Source organism: Schistocerca americana, chromosome 11 (genome assembly GCF_021461395.2).
Source record: "Schistocerca americana isolate TAMUIC-IGC-003095 chromosome 11, iqSchAmer2.1, whole genome shotgun sequence".
Taxonomy (NCBI): Eukaryota; Metazoa; Arthropoda; class Insecta; order Orthoptera; family Acrididae; genus Schistocerca; species Schistocerca americana.
This window is the reverse complement of record NC_060129.1, coordinates 208,904,175-208,926,215: the sequence shown is the minus strand read 5'-3', so window position 1 is coordinate 208,926,215 and position 22,041 is coordinate 208,904,175.

Genomic DNA, 22,041 nt, shown 5'->3' with positions numbered 1-22,041 from the left:
TGGCAAAGAAACAACAACACAGATTACACAAGAAATGGAACACTTACACCGCACTTTAATCAGAACGACAACCAGTATTATGTGAGACAGTGGCAAACACAGCAATCGCTACCACAAAATCATATTCAGATGCCACAAGGGAATTTTGCACAAACAAGCCACACAAACCAACAAGTGACTTCAGCCAACCGAAAACAGACAGGTGATTGGCAAAGACAATATCCAAATGTAAATATTATTGAGGTAGCTAATGAAACTACAACTACACTTACCAATGACCAGACAAACCAGGTAAACTAGAACCAGTCATTACTGAGCCCCAGGTCGTGACTGAGGAACATTTGGGGGGCAACTTCAATTTAGAAACTATGTTTGAATACACACTTGCTAGTGAAACTGTGAAACAAGAAAAATTAACATTTACACAACAAGAGTTGCCTACACTATTCTTAAGATATAATGAAAGTGGAAACTTAGCTGATGATCTGATAAATGACAACACACAATGTCACAATGTAAAGAAAAGATTTGTACTGTCTTCCACCTCAGGCATTGTAGGAGGTATACCTACTAACATAATTATTGATACAGGAGCTGCTGTCAGTGTGATTTCTCACAATTTTTATACTATGATGAAGAAAACTTCTAAGATACCAGAGTTCCCAGTTCAGAACTGTTTAATATTAACTGCATTAGGTAATAAGTTAAGTAGAGTTAATAAGCAGGTATTTGTGACTGTTAATATGGGAAATGGAATCGTACAATGGCCTTTCCTAGTTGTCCAAAACCTTGCTGCCAATTGTATATTGGGTATTGATTTTCTTTGCGAGAAGGACTGTACTATAGACTTCTCCAAAGGCATTTGTTATTTTAAGTATGAAGGCAGAGACATAGGTTTGAACTTGGACACTCGACTAGTAGACCATAACAAGCACTGTTCTGGCTACAAGATACAGATTATACGTGAGACTGACATAGATTCCACACAACAACCTGTATCACACGGTGAGGTAGTGAATGATGTACTTACACAAATTAATTCTAAGTTATCAGAATGTGATGCTATTAATGTAGAGGAGAGATCCCAGCTTAAACATATTTTACTTAAGAATAAGGATGTTTTCACTAGTAAGCCAGGTAGGATCAACACATATATGTATACGATTGAAGTCAAGCCTCACCAAATCTATTACCACAAGTCATACAATGTACCTCTAGCTCTGCGACCTGCAGTTTGGGAAGAACTAAAGAAAATGATTACATGGAATATTATAGAACCATCAACATCTCCATATTGTAGCCCTTTGCATGTAGTGAAAAGACACAATGGAAGTATCAGGTTAGTATTAGATGCAAGAGCTATCAACCAAATTATCTTACCTGTGAGGACACAACCAGAAAATCTTGACGAACAACTTCAGAAGTTCTTGGATGCAAAATATTTCTCTACAATAGACCTTAAAAATTCGTTTTGGCAGGTGCCAATAAGCAAAGAATCCAGAAAATATACAGCCTTTATGTTTGGTGGCAGAACTTATCAATTTTGTGTATTACCATTTGGCCTAAATGTAAGCTCAGGAGTATTCATTACTGCACTAAACTCTGTACTCGGTGATGATTTACTAGAAACTGTTACACACTATGTAGATGACATACTGATTGCCTCAAAAACCTGGAAGGATCACACAGATACCCTGAACACTTTACTATGCAGATTCACACAAGCTGGTATCACTGCCAATATTTGTAAATCTAGATTTGCTTGTTGTGAGATCAAATACCTAGGACACATCATCAACACACAAGGCATTAAACCTGACCCTTCAAAATTAGATGCTGTCAGACATTTCCCCAGTCCCACTAATAAGAAACAGTTAAAATCATTTCTCGGTCTATGCTCGTTTTTCAGACGATTCATACTTAAACAGTTACTCAATAGCAGATACTTACTTAACTTATTAAAGAAGAACCAGGTATGGATTTGGAACCAAGACTGTGAAAATGACTTTACTAAAATCAAAGAAGCCTTAGTAAATTCTAACATGCTGGAACATCCAGACTTCAATTTGAACTTTTGTATTGCTTGTGATGCATCAAACATTGGTTTGGGATGTTGTTTATTTCAACTTGTTAATACACAAACTTCAGAACATATTAAGATCATTGGTTTTGCCAGTCGTACTTTAACGGAATGTGAAAGATCTTACTGCACCACAGAATTGGAAACATTATCTATTATATGGGCATTTAAAAAGTTTAATTATTATCTGTATGGAAGACACACCATTATATACACTGACCATCAAGCACTTACCTTCCTTTTGTCATGTAAACTCATTCATCCTAGACTTACACGATGGGCACTTGCATTACAGAATTACTCTTTTGAAATCAAGCACATCAAGGGAAAAGACAACATAATAGCTGACACACTTTCAAGACTACCGCAAGGATTACACCATAACAATACAGACTTTGAGAACACACACGATTACAGAATACTACTCATGCAAGACAAACAGTTTACACAATACTACATAGACCTATGCAAGAACATGGCAACACTACAAGATTCAGATCCACACTGGTACAAAATAAAACAAATCATAGTACAACAACACAATGACACTTTACAAGACAGATACATGTTACACAACAACATACTTTTCTACAAAAGACACACAAATGCTACTAACTGGTGCGTTTGCATACCGCAAGATTCTGTACACAATCTCGTTGCACACACTCACACAGTTTGGGGACACTACGGAACAAAGAAATGTCTAAACAAGTTACATACATATTGCTATTTTCCAAACATGAGAAGAAAAATACATGATGTTATCAGCAAATGTCTCATATGTCAAAAATCCAAGCCACAAAATCAATCCACCAAAACAGATTTGCACTCTATCTTACCTACTGGACCTAGAGAGATACTTTGTACAGATGTTAGCGGACCTCATCCAACTAGCATCGGAGGTTGCAAATACATTCTAGCATTTTATGACATATTTTCTAAGCACATCAAACTTTTTGCCATTAAGTCACCCACAGCAAACACCATCATCAGAAGATTCACAAATGATTACATGCCATACTGTGGAAAACCTAAAGCCATTCTATCAGATAACGCCAAGTATTATGCAGGATTCACCTGGAGAAAATTTCTAAAGGACAATAACATTAAGAGCATCTTTATTTCAGAGTTTCATGCATCAGTCAACCCTTGTGAGAGAATTTTTAGAGAATTAAATAGATTCATGAGAACTTATACCTCAACACAGCACACAAACTGGATACATTACCTAGCACTTTTTGAGGAAATACACAACAATTTAAATATATACAACACACCCTATACTCCCAGAGAAATTATGTTTGACACAAAGGAAACTAATGAATGGAGCAACCCACTACCAAAATTTTCTGACACCAAACCTTCACACGAGGAAAAGGTAAGGGAAGTACTCATTGCAATTACTGAACAAGCTGACATTAGAAATAAGAACTATGGTGCTAATCTGAAAAGAAGGCAAAACTTTACAATAGGCATGCAAGTTTTACTTAAGACCCACTACAAATCGTCATTACCTCTAAAACGTAATGTTAAGTGGCGTCCATTATATGAAGGTCCTTACACAATCATTGATATACCACACCCTGGAGCATATCTGTTACAAAACCCCAAGAATAAGAGAATTTTAGGTTTGTACCCTCACAAAGATTTGAAAACTTTTAGCCCTTAGCAGAGTATGCTGATACAAAAACAAGGTAAGTCACATCTGGTACTTCAAGCTGGAAGAAGAAGAAGATATAAGCTATAATCTTAAGTATCTACATTTTACAGCACCAGCAGTAACAGCAGCAAGAAGATAAGACACAGGAAGAACTAACAATTTTCATGCAAAGATATTTGTTAATACCTTGCAGACAAGCTGACAGACTAAATGACCGGAGACAATTGCTGCTCTGAACCTGATATATTAATTGGCATGATAGACACTTGATTAAACACTCTACAGGAAATGACAAATGAGATTAATTGAGCAAGGCTATATACTTTATTTTATTTGTAAATGATACTTTGTGCATGTGCTAATTTGGAATTGATTGTGGATGTGACGTGTCGTGTCTTATTGTAATCATGACTTTTCAGGACAGATCATCTCAAGGATGTTTTCTAACCTATTATGAAAGTTTATGTTGCAGGAAACATTTAATGAGGAAGAACACTTATTGTGTAGTACTGATGTAAAGGAAAATATACTTAAAAGGAAAACTTTATTAAAAAGGGGAAGAGACCTATAAAAGAAAATGGATTTTCTGAATGTATCACAATACACTGAACCTATTAGATAATTTTTTTTATGTCTGGCCCGTATGTATTTGTAAATATCTAGTTTAATGCAATTGAAAAATATAAAATATGTATATGTATTACGAAACAATGTAGTGTAAATGTATAGATACATGTTTCACAGAAAATTTTTATATCTATGTAAATATGTAACAGAAAACTGTACTCAAAGTGAAGTGATATTTGTTATGTTTTGTGCTCTCTGTTGTGAACGAACATTTTGTTTTGCAACGAACAATGTATGAACAAGTTGTGTGCAAATATTAAAAAAAACGGTTCACTGCGCTCATGATGGAACACTATAGGTGACGTGAGTAGCAAAACCACGGCACACTTTTCCACGAAACGACGACACAATGTCCACGACATACGCCTTTCAGAAGACGAAATTGGAGGTTATTGAGTAGATGTAACACGGACTGGTCAGCATTCACACCATGAATTCCTACCAAGACGAAACCACATTTTTAACTACGTCTTCCAAAGCACGCTTCGTTGCAAGATTCTTGATCTCCAACTTTTTTCTTCAAGAACTTTCGTCTCAACGTAAACAAAACGTGTGACACGTGATATTTATTTTAAAGTGCAAAGACTTTCGCACGCTAGCACAGTATAAACCATTTCTAACAAGTGACATTCTACACAGAATACGTTCACATATCTCTGAATATGCACAAAAACATTAATTTTATTTATTGAATGAACATGTGAAATAACATTTTGAAGTGAAAGAGAACAACGGACTATATGCCCAACAAAATTTTTACAAAGTAACAGCACAAGTGAATACGAACTGTGAAATTTGTTACAGTCTGTACAGAAGTGTTATGCAATATTGAAAACATCTTGCAGGTTAGCAGTGATAGCACTGAGTCACTGCACTGGCCTTTGGTACTGGAGTTCCCGGGTTCAATACTGCTTGGAATCAAATATTTTTATTTTTTCTTTTCACTTTCATTGATCTTGTATGTAAATATTATTTATGTATTTTTGTGGATGTATGACATTTTATGATATTTTAAGTATGTTGAATCTGTGAAACAAGATACGTAATAACTTATGATTCATGACATGACAAATAAAGAAAATACGTCAACAAATTGCTCAGCTGCAGGTGGTACACCTTTGCTCTCGCAATTTGGGGGGCAGTTTAAGGAACCATTTGCACTAGTGGACAGACAATATTTAAGTTAGTTAACTTAGATTATATGTATCGATTTTTTAAGACAAGAGAATGCAAAATAAAGCAATTAACACCACTCTCTTGTCACAGCCAGTAGGCATCAACACTCTCATGTCATTCGTTGTCCTAGAAGGACTTAATATTTTGTGCGGCTCCACAGTTAGCCATATTGATATTTATTAGCAGAAAAGAGGCACAGAATTAATAAGTCGCTCTCATTTGTGAATGATCTGCCATTATGTATCTAAAATTTTACGTAAGTGTAATTTATATCGTAACGTATATGTTAAAATGAATATATGTTTTATTTAATCGTATGCTTTTCTTTGTTTTAGTAGTTTTAGTCACTCCATTTTCATGATTGAAGCTGAGGTCAGATATCAGACTCTGTCTACAAAAAAAATACATAATGAGCCCTGGCTACGTTCCGTACATCTTCGGACGTGCGAAGCTCGATAAATTCACGGCGTAAAATTTTAATCCCTCAATTACTTATCCAAACAAACAATTATTATTATTATTACAAATTATTATTATTGTATTTTATTATTATTTTATATTTTTTTTATTTGTTACAAAGTCTTTAGAGTAATATGTTGTTTTGTGTTTTTAATGTCTCTGAATGCTTCCCTTTTGTTAATTATACTTGAAGGGAGTCCATTTTCTTGTTGAGCAGCACTCTGCAAGACAATAAAAACAGAACAATTTGTTAGTAACTAACGAACAATTGGAATAAGCGCCAAATTTTTGTATAAAATACATTATACAAGACAACAATGAATCACCCTCACATAAAAGTAATTTCAATGCACTGCAAAAACAAATAGTGATACTATTACAGGTGGGGCACATATTCACACTCTGCACAAGATTGTAAAGTATGCAAGAATGTAAGCTAGTTACTACATGTGTAGCACAATGTACAAGACAAAAGAGCATCTTCATATTCACAATCCATGAGGAATATCACTGTACACTTCGCAAAATCAATGAAGCAGTCAATGCTGTAAGACTAGTTACATGTTCTCCACAAATAGAAGCATTCTGTTGCTGGAAAACTACATGGAAATACTGGTTCAGGCCACAAATTCAATAAGCCTTGCTGCAGCTTCTGGTGTGGCTGTTTCTCAAACTTCTATTCACTGACTCCTTTCATGCTTTCACAAATTGTGATCTCTAAATCCCATCATGAACAAGTGCTTTTCAGAATGCAAAGCAGGTCAAGCTAGACATTACAGGCCAGAAGCAGCCACTGGTGGTCAGCAGTTATCCCCAGCTGATGCTAGGTTCTATCAATTTCTCTAAAGAGTCTTTCATGTCTTGACAGCACTTGACAAAATGTTAATTTGTGTTGTTATTCTTTTGTTTTGTGAACTTGCTACCAGTAGTTGGTTGGTTTAAAACAGTGGGCAAGGGACCAAACTACGAGGTCATCAGTCCCTGCTACCAGAAAAAAAATGTGTGTAACAGCTTATTGTCAGCCACTTTCTGCAAAGTATGTATGTTGCACATTGAATCTGAATATATGAAATACCTGATTAGTCACATGAAAGCTATTTATGTGTGAAACAGCATTTAGCTGTTTTCATTCTTCTGTAAATTATGAGAAATTTGTACAAATAATCTTATCCAGTGAAAAAGTGGAAATATTAAATCAAACTGAAGATAAATTTATGGTGACACATGGAACTGTATGAGTAGTCCAGATTCAAAAGCCACTAACTGCATGATAAATGAAATTGAGATAATCGCAAAAAACTTGTCCCAACCAAGCTATTAACGAATTCATTTCTTTTTAAAAATAAGTAAAAAAATTAATTATTCAGTATTAATGGTTGAAATATCCAATTATGTAATCTACATTAAAATATTAAGTGAAACATTGACTTAGCAATTTTTGCACCCATTTATACAGTTAGCAGGTTTAGCAAAAATTAGATCCAATTACAAAACAAACATTTGGTTACAAAATGCGCTATTCTGTGATATGTTAGGAATGACAGAAGGATGGAATATAATTACTGCAAATGTGAACAAAATACATTTTATTTGAAAGATAAGTCTGAAAATTCTACAAACTTGATGCATTAAAATATGAAGGTGACAACATTTTACCAGGAAAAACTGACTTATTTAACATCAAAACAAGAACAGAAATGAATATCCATCAGTCAGGTTCTTTTCAAATACACCATCATGTGTTGGACACCTCAAGATATTATAGAAAATAAAATAAGCTCCAAATTACATCTTAGTACAACATAGATAAAATTTTAGAAAATGATATAATTGGCAGAAAGTTGCATTTTACAAAAGTGGAGCTCCACAAGCTTTTTGAAGTATCAGAGTTGGTTCTTGAAAATTCTACACCTGCTGTGATTGGCGTTGGGCCGTTTCCTTTTGCTGACATTTTTCCCCTCTTCAACTCCAAAATTATACAAGGATTCTTCACAAACTAGACAAATCTTTTTATTTTTGCTTTTTGTGAAAATGTTTTTTGGCTTTTTGAATCTAGAAATGTCGGTTACCAGTCACTTTCACTAAGTCTTCCGCACTTGTCATAACAATTAGTATCAACACAGTTTTCATAGCATAACATCGCTTTAATAGTACTTTTCATGTTCTTATCTTTCTGTTTTGGAAAAATTTCTTTTCCACTGAGCAAGATGCCGCTCACTTTCCCTCGAAGGACCGCCGCCCTCGGTTTCGTTCTGGTCATTTCAACTATTACTATGGGATCAATTTATTGGACAATTCCTATTATTTCAATTACTCCCACTTCATTTGTACCATCTCCTGCATTTAAAGCATCAACAAAATCACTCATTTTCTTCAAAACACTCACAGAAATACATCAAGATGAATGTTGCTCACCAGTTGAACTGTGCTTACCGGTGAATATTTCGACAACGCACTGGCAGCGAGAGCTTCACCATCGTGTACACGTTGGCTACAGCAGAGGCAACCTAACTCTGAATACGAAAAATCTCTCTTCCAACCTTAACAAACTGAAATATAGCTTTGAACATCTCGATTGGTAAGCCTGATGCCAGTTGATGAGATTTGCATCCGGACATGTTTTCCACTTTACTTCCAGAAAAGAACTTAAGCGGCTGCTGGCCGGGGACTGTACAACTGGTCCTTACTATGTAGCGATCCGGCCAAAAATTAGTCAAAATTTCATTCTCTTGGATACACCAAGAAGATAACATGCAATGTTTCTCACCAGTTATTCCTGTTAATCGTGTATTTCCATTCTGGTAGTCTGAATCTATGGATTTTGCTAGTAATTATAACAATGCTGATCATTTGCAAACCCAGTCAACCACATAATCAGACAGCCATCAGCATTCATCCGTTCGGCTTTACTCCCTCAGCTCGGATTGCCCCGCCCCCTTTTGTCTGCGGAAAGCTTATTTCTAGATGTGACGAGGATTCTGCTGACAGAGACATCACATACGCTATGCATGCATTCAAAAGTCAACTTATGATTCATTCAGAAATCAACTTAAAATGTGTTCAAAAATGTTCAAAAACCAACTGGGAAGCGTTTCAAAATCATATGAATAATCGATAGATAAACGTGCGATGGATGCTAGACGCTTTGTGAAACAAGTTTTTTTTCCTCTAGAATATGAATTTGGTGCCCCCTTTTCCCGGTAGCATCTACCTGCTTGCTTTGACTACTTGCACAGCCAACAGCCACATTCCTGTAGCCAGAAGTGGGAGAATCTACTACTCAAACACGACTCAACTGCGCATGCACTCGCTCGTAACTGCTAAAACGAATCTAATGCAAACAGTTGTTTCACGCTCATCGTAGGCAATTTGTTGTTATGAAGCATTGCATAGTCTTCCTAAAGCCTTTGACACATTTTGCTGTTGGCAGACGCTTGCATGAGCACTGTGTCATCGTTGTATATGGCGCATTTCCTTTGAAATTTACGTTATTTTCGTTTTTTTCTCTTTATGTTTTGTTGTTGGAGTATTATTCTGCAGTAGCGGGATACAGTAATACCCTTTGTTAGAGTATCGGTTGTTATCAGTCAAAATTACAAAAATTTAACTGAAAACTAAAACAATGAAAAATTCCCGGAATTCTAAGAAATTCCTGGAGTTCTCCCGGTTTTCTCCCGGATGAAAAAAATCCCGGATTTTTCCCGGATCTCCCAGGCCGTATACACCCTGTCCTATAGCCATTTTCAATGGTTTATAACAGGTTTTGCACCCTGAAACCTATTTCATTGTGTAGCCACTGAAAACATCTACAGGGCAGTGTGCTCATCTCCAAATCAGCAAAAAATGCATTTAATGGCTTTTGGATCTGGGCTACTCATTTGCAATGGGCCAGACACCGGCTGCTGAGACCACAGCCCAGCAACAGAAACCAGACCACAGCCTTTGGCTAATGCCCTGCCAGCTCAGCAGCATCAGCAGAAAATAGAGACGTGATGTGGACTCTCACCACATGATCGACCGACCTACTGATTACACCAAGCCAGGCCATAAACACCACTCCAGATATTTCGATGAGGCCTCGACAAAAGGTGTCTTCCATGACTGTCAGCATGTGAAAACAGGATTTAAACCACCAGGACCATCCTGTCAGCAAGTCATGGCACCTGGGCCGCCCGATGACGTACAGACGGTGTTGGTCGTCAGCACAGTTATGATGCTGCCTCCTCCGAGCCACAAACCGACAACTGTTGCCTAAGTGTCCACCATGGGCACAGGAACATCGTCATGCTACCACCCCACAGTTGTCAGCTGCTATCTGCCAGCATGCTGTGGTAGCAGGATGGCTCCTACCATCTATGGAAAACGCCTCCATTGGCATGCCCATACCATTGTGTTGGGGCCCAAGGATCACCACCTGACATTCGCAGTATGTCTGTTTCAGATGTGTTGAACCATTTCTGTTTCTGTTCATTGATAAAGTGTTCTAGCATCTGATTGGCTGGCTTCTTAGCCCACTCTATTGCCAACCTCCAGCAGAGAACCAGCCTACTCCTATCCTGCAATAAACCCATTACCATATTGGTATCAAAATACCTGCTGGAACTGGAAACAGTCATCCAGTAGACGCTTTAAGAGAAGGCAGTGCAGCAGCAATGGCGTTCAGTGTAAGTCTTCAAGTAAGTGCTGGCAACACGTTTTATTCTGATTTTGGGTAGGCTATACTATATGCTTGTGGTGGTAGTGCTGAGTGAAACTGCTGTCCGTGAGAAAGCAACAACCCAGGAAACAATTCAGCATTTTCTAAACGAGGTAGCTGAGGTTAGAGCTGACAACGAAGTTTTGTGTAGAGAAGTTTGAAGGGAGAAAGGAAGGAAGAGCCATTTTCAGGTGTCTCTTCACCTATCATTGATGCTGGTATGCCCTCACTGGTGGCAGCGTTTTCTGGTAAATCTGGTGAAGAAATTTTTTGTATTTATGGATAGTTTGCATGCAGCTGTGAAATTAGGGAACTGGAGTGATGTGCAGGTGTTGAGTGTAGCTAGTTTAAAATGGTAGGGGATTCCAGAACATATGTGATGTGCAATGGCACTGTGGAATGCTCAGTCCCTTTCAGACTTTCAGGAAGAGTTAGTGGATCATTACAGGAAGAATACCTTGTGGGATTATCATTCATAACTTAATAGTGTCATGCAGAAGCAAGGAGAATCAACAGAGGGTTTTGTGGATCGCTTAAGGCAAATTAATATTAATATGTATGAATTAGAAAACGATGATTGTGCCCATGAAGAGATTTTGCGGAAGGCGCAACAACAGGCGCTCAATGTGTTTTTGTGGGGCTGCAATCTCGAATGTCATGGAAAGTATGCATGGAGTTTCCAAGAACTCTGGATGGAGCAGAAGGCAACTGCAATAGCTTTGACTGTAATTGATTCCCTAACTAAACATAGCGAGAGGTGGGCAGTGTTTAATGCAGAGACTGTGTGATACGGGTGTGATGCTCCGAGACACAATCAACATTTCTGTACGAAATCACAACGCCTGAGGTGCAAGCAAGTGGGGCATTTTGTTCAAAAATGTCCACAGAAGCACAGAGTTGAATCGGCGTAACACTTGTGTACCTGCGTTAAATGGTACATGGGGTGGTGTGACACACGTGCAATGTGCAACTACAACACTCGATGGTAGAACAAACATAGCGGTCATCAAACGGAATCTCCCTGCAGAGAGGGAACAAACATGTACCACAATTTGTGCAGCACTTTGATTATTTTTAGTGACCATTGGAATAAGATTTTTAAAAATATAAACCAAATGAAGGAGATACCTAAACAAGAAGATTTATCACATTCTGAATATCCATTATTCAGTAAGGTGTATGTGGTGTCCCATATGCACAAAAATACCATTGAATGGAGAATCTGCTTTTTGGCCATACAAACAGATGACCCTGCCGTAAGGAACAAACATTTGACCACATTTCACGATTCAAATACATTACTCCACTGTGAAATTGATGACTATAAGTGATAACGGTATCAATCAAAACAAGCACCTAGCAACAGAAAGAAGTCTTTCCTAATAACTCCAATAGTCAGAATGCTGGGAGTCGTGGTTCCCATCCAACAAAATCACACTCGATGGTAGAACAAACATAGCGGTCATCAAACGGAATCTCCCTGCTGAGAGGGAACAAACATGTACCACAATTTGTGCAGCACTTTGATTATTTTTAGTGACCACTGGAATAAGATTTTTAAAAATACAAAGCGAATGAAGGAGATACCTAAACAAGAAGATATATTACATTCCGAACATCCATTATTCAGTAAGGTGTATGTGGTGTCCCATATGCACAAAAAACCCATTGAATGGAGAATCTGCTTTTTGGCCATACAAATAGATGACCCTGCTGTAGAGAACAAACATTTAACCACATTTCACGATTCAAATACATTACTCCTCTGTGAAATTGATGACTATAAGTGATAACGGTATCAATCAAAAGAAGCACCTAGCAAAAGAAAGAAGTCTTTCCTAATAACTCCAATAGTCAGAATGCTGGGAGTGGTGGTTCCCATCCAACAAAATCACACTCGATGGTAGAACAAACATAGCGGTCATCAAACGGAATCTCCCTGCTGAGAGGGAACAAACATGTACCACAATTTGTGCAGCACTTTGATTATTTTTAGTGACCACTGGAATAAGATTTTTAAAAATACAAAGCGAATGAAGGAGATACCTAAACAAGAAGATATATTACATTCCGAACATCGATTATTCAGTAAGGAGGATGTGGTGTTCCATATGCAAAAAAAACCCATTGAATGGAGAATCTGCTTTGAGGCCATACAAGCAGATGACCCTGCTGTAAAGAACAAACACTTAACCACATTTCACGATTCAAATACATTACTCCACTGTGAAATTGATGAATATAAGTGATAACGGTATCAATCAAAAGAAGTACCTAGCAACTGAAAGAAGTCTTTCCTAATAACTCCAATACTCAGAATGCTGGGAGTGGTGGTTCCCATCCAACAAAATCACACTCGATGGTAGAACAAACATAGCGGTCATCAAACGGAATCTCCCTGCTGAGAGGGAACAAATATGTACCACAATTTGTGCAGCACTTTGATTATTTTTAGTGACCACTGGAATAAGATTTTTAAAAATACAAAGCGAATGAAGGAGATACCTAAACAAGAAGATATATTACATTCCGAACATCCATTATTCAGTAAGAAGGTTGTGGAGTCCCATATGCACAAAAAACCCATTGAATGGAGAATCTGCTTTTTGGCCATACACACAGATGACCCTGCTGTAAGGAACAAACATTTAACCACATTTCACGATTCAAATACATTACTCCACTGTGAAATTGATGAATATAAGTGATAACGGTATCAATCAAAAGAAGCACCTAGCAACAGAAAGAAGTCTTTCCTAATAACTCCAATACTCAGAATGCTGGGAGTGGTGGTTCCCATCCAACAAAATCACACTCGATGGTAGAACAAACATAGCGGTCATCAAACGGAATCTCCCTGCTGAGAGAGAACAAACATGTACCACAATTTGTGAGGCACTTTGATTATTTTTAGTGACCATTGGAATAAGATTTTTAAAAATATAAACCAAATGAAGGAGATACCTAAACAAGAAGATTTATCACATTCTGAATATCCATTATTCAGTAAGGTGTATGTGGTGTCCCATATGCACAAAAATACCATTGAATGGAGAATCTGCTTTTTGGCCATACAAACAGATGACCCTGCTGTAGGGAACAAACATTTAACCACATTTCACGATTCAAATATATTACTCCTCTGTGAAATTGATGACTATAAGTGATAACGGTATCAATCAAAAGAAGCACCTAGCAACAGAAAGAAGTCTTTCCTAATAACTCCAATAGTCAGAATGCAGGGAGTGGTGGTTCCCATCCAAGAAAATCACACTCGATGGTAGAACAAACATAGCGGTCATCAAACGGAATCTCCCTGCTGAGAGGGAACAAACATGTACCACAATTTGTGCAGCACTTTGATTATTTTTAGTGACCACTGGAATAACATTTTTAAAAATACAAAGCGAATGAAGGAGATACCTAAACAAGAAGATATATTACATTCCGAACATCCATTATTCAGTAAGAAGGATGTGGAGTCCCATATGCACAAAAAACCCATTGAATGGAGAATCTGCTTTTTGGCCATGCAAACAGATGACCCTGCTGTAAGGAACAAACATTTAACCACATTTCACGATTCAAATACATTACTCCACTGTGAAATTGATGAATATAAGTGATAACGGTATCAATCAAAACAAGCACCTAGCAGAAGAAAGAAGTCTTTCCTAATAACTCCAATAGTCAGAATGCTGGAGTGGTGGTTCCCATCCAACAAAATCACACTCGATGGAAGAACAAACATAGCGGTCATCAAACGGAATCTCCCTGCTGAGAGGGAACAAACATGTACCACAATTTGTGCAGCACTTTGATTATTTTTAGTGACCACTGGAATAAGATTTTTAAAAATACAAAGCGAATGAAGGAGATACCTAAACAAGAAGATATATTACATTCCGAACATCCATTACTCAGTAAGGAGGATGTGGTGTTCCATATGCACAAAAAACCCATTGAATGGAGAATCTGCTTTGAGGCCATACAAGCAGATGGCCCTGCTGTAAAGAACAAACATTTAACCACATTTCACGATTCAAATACATTACTCCTCTGTGAAATTGATGAATATAAGTGATAACGGTATCAATCAAAAGAAGCACCTAGCAACAGAAAGAAGTCTTTCCTAATAACTCCAATAGTCAGAATGCTGGGAGTGGTGGTTCCCATCCAACAAAATCACACTCGATGGTAGAACAAACATAGCGGTCATCAAACGGAATCTCCCTGCTGAGAGGGAACAAACATGTACCACAATTTGTGCAGCACTTTGATTATTTTTAGTGACCACTGGAATAAGATTTTTAAAAATACAAAGCGAATGAAGGAGATACCTAAACAAGAAGATATATTACATTCCGAACATCCATTATTCAGTAAGAAGGATGTGGAGTCCCATATGCACAAAAAACCCATTGAATGGAGAATCTGCTTTTTGGCCATGCAAACAGATGACCCTGCTGTAAGGAACAAACATTTAACCACATTTCACGATTCAAATACATTACTCCACTGTGAAATTGATGAATATAGGTGATAACGGTATCAATCAAAACAAGCACCTAGCAGAAGAAAGAAGTCTTTCCTAATAACTCCAATAGTCAGAATGCTGGAGTGGTGGTTCCCATCCAACAAAATCACACTCGATGGAAGAACAAACATAGCGGTCATCAAACGGAATCTCCCTGCTGAGAGGGAACAAACATGTACCACAATTTGTGCAGCACTTTGATTATTTTTAGTGACCACTGGAATAAGATTTTTAAAAATACAAAGCGAATGAAGGAGACACCTAAACAAGAAGATATATTACATTCCGAACATCCATTACTCAGTAAGGAGGATGTGGTGTTCCATATGCACAAAAAACCCATTGAATGGAGAATCTGCTTTGAGGCCATACAAGCAGATGGCCCTGCTGTAAAGAACAAACATTTAACCACATTTCACGATTCAAATACATTACTCCACTGTGAAATTGATGAATATAAGTGATAACGGTATCAATCAAAACAAGCACCTAGCAGAAGAAAGAAGTCTTTCCTAATAACTCCAATAGTCAGAATGCTGGAGTGGTGGTTCCCATCCAACAAAATCACACTCGATGGTAGAACAAACATAGCGGTCATCAAACGGAATCTCCCTGCTGAGAGGGAACAAACATGTACCACAATTTGTGCAGCACTTTGATTATTTTTAGTGACCACTTGAATAAGATTTTTAAAAATACAAAGCGAATGAAGGAGATACCTAAACAAGAAGATATATTACATTCCGAACATCCATTATTCAGTAAGAAGGATGTGGAGTCCCATATGCACAAAAATACCATTGAATGGAGAATCTGCTTTTTGGCCATACAAATAGATGACCCTGCTGTAGAGAACAAACATTTATCCACATTTCACGATTCAAATACATTACTCCTCTGTGAAATTGATGACTATAAGTGATAACGGTATCAATCAAAAGAAGCACCTAGCAAAAGAAAGAAGTCTTTCCTAATAACTCCAATAGTCAGAATGCTGGGAGTGGTGGTTCCCATCCAACAAAATCACACTCGATGGTAGAACAAACATAGCGGTCATCAAACGGAATCTCCCTGCTGAGAGGGAACAAACATGTTCCACAATTTGTTCAGCACTTTGATTATTTTTAGTGACCACCGGAATAAGATTTTTGAAAATACAAAGCGAATGAAGGAGATACCTAAACAAGAAGATATATTACATTCCGAACATCCATTATTCAGTAAGGAGGATGTGGTGTCCCATGTGCACAAAAAACCCATTGAATGGAGAATCTGCTTTGTGGCCATACAAGCAGATGTCCCTGCTGTAAAGAACAAACACTTAACCATATTTCATGATTCAAATACATTACTCCACTGTGAAAGTGATGAATATAAGTGATAACGGTACCAATCAAAAGAAGCACCTAGCAACAGAAAGAAGTCTTTCCTAATAACTCCAATAGTCAGATTGCTGGGAGTGGTGGTTCCCATCCAACAAAATCACACTCGATGGTAGAACAAACATAGCGGTCATCAAACGGAATCTCCCTGCTGAGAGGGAACAAACATGTACCACAATTTGTGCAGCACTTTGATTATATTTAGTGACCATTAGAATAAGATTTTTAAAAATATAAACCAAATGAAGGAGATACCTAAACAAGAAGATTTATCACATTCTGAACATCCGTTATTCAGTAAGGTGTATGTGGTGTCCCATATGCACAAAAATACCATTGAATGGAGAATCTGCTTTTTGGCCATACCAACAGATGACCCTGCTGTAAGGAACAAACACTTAACCACATTTCACGATTCAAATACATTACTCCACTGTGAAATTGATGAATATAAGTGATAACGGTATCAATCAAAAGAAGCACCTAGCAACAGAAAGAAGTCTTTCCTAATAACTCCAATACTCAGAATGCTGGGAGTGGTGGTTCCCATCCAACAAAATCACACTCGATGGTAGAACAAACATAGCGGTCATCAAACGGAATCTCCCTGCTGAGAGGGAACAAACATGTACCACAATTTGTGCAGCACTTTGATTATTTTTAGTGACCACTGGAATAAGATTTTTGAAAATACAAAGTGAATGAAGGAGATACCTAAACAAGAAGATATATTACATTCCGAACATCGATTATTCAGTAAGGAGGATGTGGTGTTCCATATGCAAAAAAAACCCATTGAATGGAGAATCTGCTTTGAGGCCATACAAGCAGATGACCCTGCTGTAAAGAACAAACATTTAACCACATTTCACGATTCAAATACATTACTCCACTGTGAAATTGATGAATATAAGTGATAACGGTATCAATCAAAAGAAGCACCTAGCAACTGAAAGAAGTCTTTCCTAATAACTCCAATAGTCAGAATGCTGGGAGTGGTGGTTCCCATCCAACAAAATCACACTCGATGGTAGAACAAACATAGCGGTCATCAAACGGAATCTCCCTGCTGAGAGGGAACAAACATATACCACAATTTGTGCAGCACTTTGATTATTTTTAGTGACCACTGGAATAAGATTTTTAAAAATACAAAGCGAATGAAGGAGATACCTAAACAAGAAGATATATTACATTCCGAACATCCATTACTCAGTAAGGAGGATGTGGTGTTCCATATGCACAAAAAACCCATTGAATGGAGAATCTGCTTTGAGGCCATACAAGCAGATGACCCTGCTGTAAAGAACAAACACTTAACCATATTTCACGATTCAAATACATTACTCCACTGTGAAAGTGATGAATATAAGTGATAACGGTATCAATCAAAAGAAGCACCTAGCAACAGAAAGAAGTCTTTCCTAATAACTCCAATAGTCAGATTGCTGGGAGTGGTGGTTCCCATCCAAGAAAATCTCACTCGATGGTAGAACAAACATAGCGGTCATCAAACGGAATCTCCCTGCTGAGAGGGAACAAACATGTACCACAATTTGTGCAGCACTTTGATTATTTTTAGTGACCACTGGAATAACATTTTTAAAAATACAAAGCGAATGAAGGAGATACCTAAACAAGAAGATATATTACATTCCGAACATCCATTATTCAGTAAGAAGGATGTGGAGCCCCATATGCACAAAAAACCCATTGAATGGAGAATCAGCTTTTTGGCCATACAAACAGATGACCCTGCTGTAAGGAACAAACATTTAACCACATTTCACGATTGAAATACATTACTCCACTGTGAAATTGATGAATATAAGTGATAACGGTATCAATCAAAACAAGCACCTAGCAGAAGAAAGAAGTCTTTCCTAATAACTCCAATAGTCAGAATGCTGGAGTGGTGGTTCCCATCCAAGAAAATCACACTCGATGGTAGATCAAACATAGCGGTCATCAAACGGAATCTCCCTGCTGAGAGGGAACAAACATGTACCACAATTTGTGCAGCACTTTGATTATTTTTAGTGACCACTGGAATAACATTTTTAAAAATACAAAGCGAATGAAGGAGATACCTAAACAAGAAGATATATTACATTCCGAACATCCATTATTCAGTAAGAAGGATGTGGAGCCCCATATGCACAAAAAACCCATTGAATGGAGAATCAGCTTTTTGGCCATACAAACAGATGACCCTGCTGTAAGGAACAAACATTTAACCACATTTCACGATTGAAATACATTACTCCACTGTGAAAGTGATGAATATAAGTGATAACGGTATCAATCAAAAGAAGCACCTAGCAACAGAAAGAAGTCTTTCCTAATAACTCCAATAGTCAGATTGCTGGGAGTGGTGGTTCCCATCCAAGAAAATCACACTCGATGGTAGATCAAACATAGCGGTCATCAAACGGAATCTCCCTGCTGAGAGGGAACAAACATATACCACAATTTGTGCAGCACTTTGATTATTTTTAGTGACCACTGGAATAAGATTTTTAAAAATACAAAGCGAATGAAGGAGATACCTAAACAAGAAGATATATTACATTCCGAACATCCATTACTCAGTAAGGAGGATGTGGTGTTCCATATGCACAAAAAACCCATTGAATGGAGAATCTGCTTTGAGGCCATACAAGCAGATGACCCTGCTGTAAAGAACAAACATTTAACCACATTTCACGATTCAAATACATTACTCCTCTGTGAAATTAATGAATATAAGTGATAACGGTATCAATCAAAAGAAGCACCTAGCAACAGAAAAAAGTCTTTCCTAATAACTCCAATAGTCAGAATGCTGGGAGTCCTGGTTCCCATCCAACAAAATCACACTCGATGGTAGAACAAACATAGCGGTCATCAAACGGAATCTCCCTGCTGAGAGGGAACAAACATGTACCACAATTTGTGCAGCACTTTGATTATTTTTAGTGACCACTTGAATATGATTTTTAAAAATACAAAGCGAATGAAGGAGATACCTAAACAAGAAGATATATTACATTCCGAACATCCATTATTCAGTAAGGTGTATGTGGTGTCCCATAAGCACAAAAATACCATTGAATGGAGAATCTGCTTTTTGGCCATACAAATAGATGACCCTGCTGTAGAGAACAAACATTTATCCACATTTCACGATTAAATACATTACTCCTCTGTGAAATTGATGACTATAAGTGATAACGGTATCAATCAAAAGAAGCACCTAGCAAAAGAAAGAAGTCTTTCCTAATAACTCCAATAGTCAGAATGCTGGGAGTGGTGGTTCCCATCCAACAAAATCTCACTCGATGGTAGAACAAACATAGCGGTCATCAAGCGGAATCTCCCTGCTGAGAGGGAACAAACATGTACCACAATTTGTGCAGCACTTTGATTATTTTTAGTGACCATTGGAATAAGATTTTTAAAAATATAAATCAAATGAAGGAGATACCCAAACAAGAAGATTTATCACATTCTGAATATCCATTATTCAGTAAGGTGTATGTGGTGTCCCAAATGAAAAAAATACCACTGAATGGAGAATCTGCTTTTTGGCCATACAAACAGATGACCCTGCCGTAAGGAACAAACATTTAACCACATTTCACGATTCAAATACATTACTCCACTGTGAAATTGATAACTATAAGTGATAACGGTATCAATCAAAAGAAGCACATAGCAACAGAAAGAAGTCTTTCCTAATAACTCCAATAGTCACAATGCTGGGAGTGGTGGTTCCCATCCAACAAAATCTCACTCGATGGTAGAACAAACATAGCGGTCATCAAACGGAATCTCCCTGCTGAGAGGGAACAAACATGTACCACAATTTGTGCAGCACTTTGATTATTTTTAGTGACCACTGGAATAAGATTTTTAAAAATACAAAGCGAATGAAGGAGACACCTAAACAAGAAGATATATTACATTCCGAACATTGATTATTCAGTAAGGAGGATGTGGTGTTCAATATGCACAAAAAACCCATTGAATGGAGAATCTGCTTTGAGGCCATACAAGCAGATGACCCTGCTGTAAAGAACAAACACTTAACCACATTTCACGATTCAAATACATTACTCCACTGTGAAATTGATGAATATAAGTGATAACGGTATCAATCAAAAGAAGCACCTAGCAACAGAAAGAAGTCTTTCCTAATAACTCCAATAGTCAGAATGCTGGGAGTGGTGGTTCCCATCCAACAAAATCACACTCGATGGTAGAACAAACATAGCGGTCATCAAACGGAATCTCCCTGCTGAGAGGGAACAAACATATACCACAATTTTTGCAGCACTTTGATTATTTTTAGTGACCACTGGAATAAGATTTTTAAAAATACAAAGCGAATGAAGGAGACACCTAAACAAGAAGATATATTACATTCCGAACATCCATTATTCAGTAAGGAGGATGTGGTGTCCCATATGCACAAAAAACCCATTGAATGGAGAATCTGCTTTTTGGCCATACAAACAGATGACCCTGCTGTAACGAACAAACATTTAACCACATTTCACGATTCAAATACATTACTCCACTGTGAAATTGATGAATATAAGTGATAACGGTATCAATCAAAAGAAGCACCTAGCAACAGAAAGAAGTCTTTCCTAATAACTCCAATAGACAGATTGCTGGGAGTGGTGGTTCCCATCCAACAAAATCACACTCGATGGTAGAACAAACATAGCGGTCATCAAACGGAATCTCCCTGCTGAGAGGGAACAAACATGTACCACAATTTGTGCAGCACTTTGATTATTTTTAGTGACCACTGGAATAAGATTTTTAAAAATACAAAGCGAATGAAGGAGACACCTAAACAAGAAGATATATTACATTCCGAACATCCATTATTCAGTAAGGAGGATGTGGTGTCCCATATGCACAAAAAACCCATTGAATGGAGAATCTGCTTTTTGGCCATACAAACAGATGACCCTGCTGTAACGAACAAACATTTAACCACATTTCACGATTCAAATACATTACTCCACTGTGAAATTGATGAATATAAGTGATAACGGTATCAATCAAAAGAAGCACCTAGCAACAGAAAGAAGTCTTTCCTAATAACTCCAATAGACAGAATGCTGGGAGTGGTGGTTCCCATCCAACAAAATCACACTCGATGGTAGAACAAACATAGCGGTCATCAAACGGAATCTCCCTGCTGAGAGGGAACAAACATGTACCACAATTTGTGCAGCACTTTGATTATTTTTAGTGACCACTGGAATAAGATTTTTAAAAATACAAAGCGAATGAAGGAGACACCTAAACAAGAAGATATATTACATTCCGAACATCCATTATTCAGTAAGGAGGATGTGGTGTCCCATATGCACAAAAAACCCATTGCATGGAGAATCTGCTTTTTGGCCATACAAACAGATGACC